Raw genomic sequence first — 5923 nt, forward strand, 5'->3', positions numbered from 1 at the left:
TACATACGGTCATCATTCATGGTCTTTCTATTGTCCCAAAGGGGAAATGAGCCCGGTAATTCTATTATTCTGAAGAGACGTCAAAGTTACCATGTCTTTAGTTTCAAACACTGACAATCTTCTCTAAAATTCCATAGTGAGTTGGGAGACCTACTCCGCTGATAGTCCGGCAATCGCATGGATTTCCCAAGCTGACTCAGTCATTAAAGGAGACATTTAGGAGGATATTCATTGATTAATTCACAGTTGTCCTGAAAACACTTCTCTCAAACGCAGCTATCTTACTTCTACCTTTTTCCGCCGTACAGACTTGTAGTTCTGCACTGGGAGCGAAGATGACGTTTGTCTCAGAACCTCTCACGGGGATCATGCTGGTCCCGGAAGGAGCCACTCAGCAACCCTTTCTTGTACTCTCTGATCCCGCAATAGACCTAACTCGGCGGCTTCAGGTCATTTTCACCCCTTAGTGAATTTATAATTCTGCTGGATGCCTTTGGTAGTGAGGTCATCACAGGATGCAAGAACCCGGCGTCCAGACGGGAGTGTGGTCCCAGGCCTGGTGACAAAAAGGCAGAAAGTAAAGCTGTCCGGGCCCATCCCCAAGCGCATAGGAGGAGCGAGGAGAGAAAATTCCACATAAAAACGGCAATGCATACCTACGTCTCCACTCCCCCGCCCCCACCCTGAGGTCGGGGTCTCCTGGGCAAGCAGTTTGGTAGATGATTTGCAAGGAGGCAATCTGCCACTTCCCTTCGGTCCTCACGTTTGCCGAACGCGAATTTGGGGGAGAGGTCAAATTTAGAACTTAGTGTTCTCATCAGTAAATCCTAAGAGGTAAGTGAAGAGGGACCCCAGAGATGATAAAGCTGTGTGGCAGAATATAACAAGTGTATATTCACACCGTTTCCCATTCTATCAATATCTTGACCCCAAACAGAGCCTTTGGGGTCTCTTTCCGGCTCCCTGCACATGAGATGGCTGCTGGCCTTGAATCGCTTCTCAGCCTCCACCCCCACATCTGAAATATGAAGATAAAGATCTCACCTTGAAATGCAGTTGGGAAAAACCAAGAAGACAAAACATGCAGATCCACTATGTAAACTGAAATGTGCCAGACACACACTTTGGGTATCGGTGCACACTTGAAATCCTCAGAGATTTTGAATCCGCTATTTTCTAAGCCGGTAATTCCCAGCAGGCACACCCTCAAAGGATGTGACCTATATGACTATATCTATTATCTATATCTACATACATTCTTTCACAGTAAGCACCTGGTTTCCAAGATCAATCTATTTACTTACCTGTCGATACCATAATAGGTCTAAAACAGTTGCAGCCTTGACTCAGACATTCACAACGAAAAGCAAACTGCTGAATAAAGAGTTGAGGATTTGCTGGCCCTTAGCGTCCCCCCCCCCCCAAGACTGAGGCTTCTGGTCAACTCTGTTCCTAAATTAGCTGACTGTCTCTTCTCTCCGGCTTAGTGTGGTTTTGTGATTCATTTCAAACAAAGTTGTATTCGTGAGTTTCAGCTTGCTTTCAGTTCCATTGCCTTTCCACTCTTGTTTGTTTTCTTTTCGAATTTTGATAGAATATTAACATGTCTGAAATCTCAAAACTATACAAAAAATAATCTCGGAAAAGTGTCCTTTTTCATTTGTAATTTTTTTTTTTTTTTTTTTTGCATTGTTGGAGCTGTATCTTCAGGCAAATTTCTAGAAGCAAGATTTCTGGGTAAGAATAAATGCATATTCAGTTGTGTTAGACAGTGACAAATTCCCCCCTATAGGAAGCACACCATATTCGTCCCCACCAGCAATGTATGTTTCCAGACAGCCTTGCCAAGATCAAGTAAACCAAGATCGAGTAAACTGCTCAGCTCTTTTGTCTAAATAGATGGTTGAGAAATGGCATCTTAGTGGTATTAATTTACATTTTTCTGACTCAGAGTATAACTGAACATCTTTGACATATAAATATTATTTTAGTATCTTTTTTGTTAATTTTCTATTCGTGAATGACTAGTATCCGTTTTTCTGTATGAGTTTTGATCCCTTTCCCTCAATATATCAAAGTTCTTTATATATTAGGTGTATTTTTCCCCAGTTGGTCATTTGTCTTTTGACTTTATATATGATGCTTTCTGCCGCAGAACGAGGGGTGTTTTTTTGGGGGGAGAGGGGGTAAGGTAGGCAAACATATCAATATTTTCGTTTATTGCATCTGGATTTTTCATTGTTGTTAAAAACATTTTCTTACAGTCAGGCTATAGAAGAACTTACCTTTCTTTCTTTTAGATCTCATACAATTTAATTTTTGCATTTAGATCTCTAACTCATTTAGGGTTTATTCTTGAAGATGTGTGGGAAGTGGACCTAAATTCATCTTTTTCTCTATGACTCTCCAGTTATTCCAATGTCATTTATGAAAAAGTCCTTCTTTGCTCCCAGTGATTTGAGACACCACCTTTATATTTTGCTAGATTTCTTATGTATGGCTGGGTCATAGGAGGACGGTCGTGTTGAAACGTCCGCATTGGGACTGTCTGGCGTATTATACAGTTTTTATCCCCAAGACAGGATTAAACAATTATGTTTAAGTTTACCTCTATTCCCCTCCACCATTTTTTTTTTTTAAGACAGAGAGTGTGAGCAGGGAGGAGGGGGAGAGAGAGAACCTAAGCAGGTTCCACACTCAGTGCTCAGAGAGTAGCCTTACTGGAGGCTCTATCTCATGACCCTGGGATCATGACCCGAGCTGAGGTCAAGAGTCGTATGCTCAACTGACTGAGCCATCCAGGCGCCCCAAAGGTTATTAATTTCTATTTATTAATTGTGTGTCCTCCTTATTTACTAAGATTTGATTAAGTTAGTTTTATTGTTACTCTTGGATTTTCCAGGGATACTAACATGTACTATCCTGTCACCCGCAAAGAGAGGTTTTTTGTTTGTTGGTTTGTTTGTTTTCAGTTCTTTCACTTCTGATTGTTTTCTCTGGGTTAATTACATTGCCCCCAAGTTTCTAGAACAGTGCTAAATAGTAACAGATACAATGGAACGTCTTGCCTTGTTCCTAAACTTAATAAGAATGGCTCTAGTGTTTGCCAATTAAGAAAGATTTTAGAATTAGGATTGAGCATGTACTTATATTTATATGTAATCTATGATATAATATAAATTCAGTGGAACCAGTGGAACCCATAGGATATACATAGATTTCTTTTAAGGAATTGGCTCATGCAATTGGGGGGTTGGAAAGTCCAAAATTTGTAAAACAGACCAATATGCTGAACACTCGGGCAGAAGCAGATGCTGTATTCTTGAGACAACATTTCTCCTTTTCTAGGAAACCTCAGTTTTGCTCTTAGGGCCTTTACCTGATTAGATGAGACCCACCCACATTATTCAGAATCATCTCCTTCACTTAAAGTCAATTTATTGTAGATGATAAGCACATCTGAAAAATGCCAGCCTCGCAGCAACAGCTGGATCGACGTTTAATGAAGTAACTGGGCAGTACGGCTCAGCCACACCGAAAAATTGAACCGAACACGCACGAGCTTGCCTCTTACTTCTCTGTTCAGTGATTTTCTCTGTCACTCTTCTTCTTTTCTACTGTATCTTAACTTTATTCTCTTGGCTGTTTTCCTTCACATTTTCTTTATTGGCCTTTCTTAAATTTGGAGTCAAATCTATTCTATTCTTGTCACTAAGCTTTCATTTCTTATACGATTGTGTCATTCTCTACTGTTGCTTTCCTGAGTCCCTTTAACTCCTGTGTTGTATCTTTTTGTTGTGTGCCCCACTTCTAGTTTTAAGGGTTTGATCTAGGGTATTTTCTTGTATCTTCAAATGCATGTTTGGGTATATTTAATCCAGTTTCAATTGTTGTGTTACAATGCCCTCCTGCCTCGTGGTTGATTCTTTTTTTTCCAGAGAATTTTCATCAGCTTTTATGTGTTGACTCAGAGTGTCAATTTTCCTACGATAGTTTTGTACGAATACGACCTGCATTTTCTATTCCTGTTCATCTCATGGGAAGGATTTTCAGTTCGAGAGCGTACTTTTTTGTGTGTCTCTTCTGCACGGTTTCCTTAATGGGCGGTGCTGGCTGCGGTGCTGAGAAGACGGACGGTGTGGAGGGTCTGTCATTAGTTCCTTTTGTGAGACTCCTTCACCCCCACCTGGTTTCCTTCTGTCCTTCGCTGCCCTGTTCCGGGTGGCCACCGTGCCTTCTTCGTGTGTTCTGCCTCTTCTCCAAAAGGAGCCCGTCTCGGGGGCTGCTCACTTCCCTCGAGCAGGTGCTGGGAGCCCCACGTCCTGACCTGTAATAAGCATTTTAGCGTTTAGTGTTGGCTTTTCCCTTCAGAGGTGATATTTTCTTTCCTTTCACCAAGCCATCTCAACCTGTCTTCTGCTTCTTTATTTGTTATGTTTATTTATTTTCGAGACAGTGAAAGAGACAGTGTGAGCGGAGGAGGGGTAGAGGGAGAGAGGGAGACACAGCATCCGAAGCAGGCTCCAGACTCCGAGCCATTAGCACAGAGCCCGACGCGGGGCTCGAACCTATGAACCGTGAGATCAGGACCTGAGCCGAAGCCGGACGCTTAGCGGACCGAGCCCCCCAGGCGCCCCTGTCCCCCTTCTCTTTTTACCCATTTAGCCTTACGTTTCTCCTAACAAGAAGCTGAGATCATGAGAAACCTGAAAAGGACTTTAGTGATGGGGGAAATGGAGCCCCATAACAAAGGCGTTGTGTATGCCTAACTCAAAATAAGATAATACTACTCTTCTCTTGGGGTGGTTATGAAGACTGACTAAGGCCATTAACACTAAAGCACCTGCTGTCATTTAACCGGTCACTGGAAATCGTCCTTCGAGGGTCTCCCGGCAGGTACGCGGCCTTGACGCTCTTCGCTGGGCTGTGTCCTCAGAACCCGCGAGGTGGGGCGTTAACAATTACTTCAAGTTTTCACTTAGCCAAAACCTGTTTTTTAAGGCAAGTTATTCGAATGTCTGGAATACAGCGTCACTAACCAACGCACATAGGTATCCGCCAACCCAAATACGGAAGTGGAAGGAAACCCAATAGCCTCACGCTAATTCTGAGCACATCATCGGCCTCGGTTACTGATCATTCTGCCAAGAAGGAGATGAGAGGCAGCGTTTGAAACCCGGAAAATTCCCTAAAGCAATCTTCCTGGCACAGGGATTTATGGGTCAGAGTGAGATTTTCCCTTCCCGCCTCTAAATCAATGTAGAATCTCATATTGAAAAGCAAAGCCACCAAGCTCCTTCAGAAGCCATTTTCTTTCTTCCCTCCTCTTAGTTTTACCCCCCATCTTCCCCTCACTCACCCCGACCCCCACCCCCCAAGACCCCCTCGCCCCTCAGGACCTGCCTCCAGTTCTCAATAGCGGCCATGACTGGGTCTCAATGAAAAAAGATGGATAAAATATTACCATAACCTCAGAGGCATGAGCAAAGCCCTTATTAGAATTCGGACCTACAGCTGCACCTTCCAGCATGGGGCGGGAGATAAAGTTCACCATTGTTAGCTCACAAGTGGCTCCGATTTCCTGGCAACTGCACTAAATTACTCAGTCATTTATGCAGGCCTTCAGAAACAGTCCACTGTTTCCCAACAAAAAAGGCATTCAGGAAGAGAGAGATGGCTCCCGGGGCCCTGGCGAGCCGGCTTTAGGACAGTGAATGGTCGCTGCCTCCCAAGTCAATGGCCTCTGTGGGAAAGGCAATGATGTCACCGCGAATGTATTTTCGGGGTTTTGCCCTGCTTTTTCCTGCTTTCTCCCCTTCTTAGGACGATGCCCTGGTTTCCTTTTTCTTCCCCCTCTTTTCTCTCTCCTGCCATCTCCCTCCTCCCGCTTCTTTGAGGCCATTCTTTTTTTTCTTTCTCCCCC

At 43.6% G+C, this 5923-nt stretch overlaps 1 long non-coding RNA gene across 1 annotated transcript; it reads right to left on the reverse strand.

The window, feature by feature from the left end:
• Positions 1-3871: 3871 nt before the first annotated feature.
• On the reverse strand, positions 3872-4977 carry LOC121013112 (uncharacterized). The gene is made up of 2 exons (XR_005782501.1): positions 4844-4977; positions 3872-4327 (listed from the first exon to the last, which is right to left on the reverse strand). It is a non-coding gene; the product is annotated as an uncharacterized LOC121013112 (long non-coding RNA).
• Between the last annotated feature and the right edge of the window lie 946 nt (positions 4978-5923).

The sequence above is a fragment of the Herpailurus yagouaroundi genome, unplaced genomic scaffold, assembly GCF_014898765.1.
Source record: "Herpailurus yagouaroundi ecotype Mexico unplaced genomic scaffold, PumYag 198, whole genome shotgun sequence".
Lineage (NCBI taxonomy): Eukaryota > Metazoa > Chordata > Mammalia > Carnivora > Felidae > Herpailurus > Herpailurus yagouaroundi.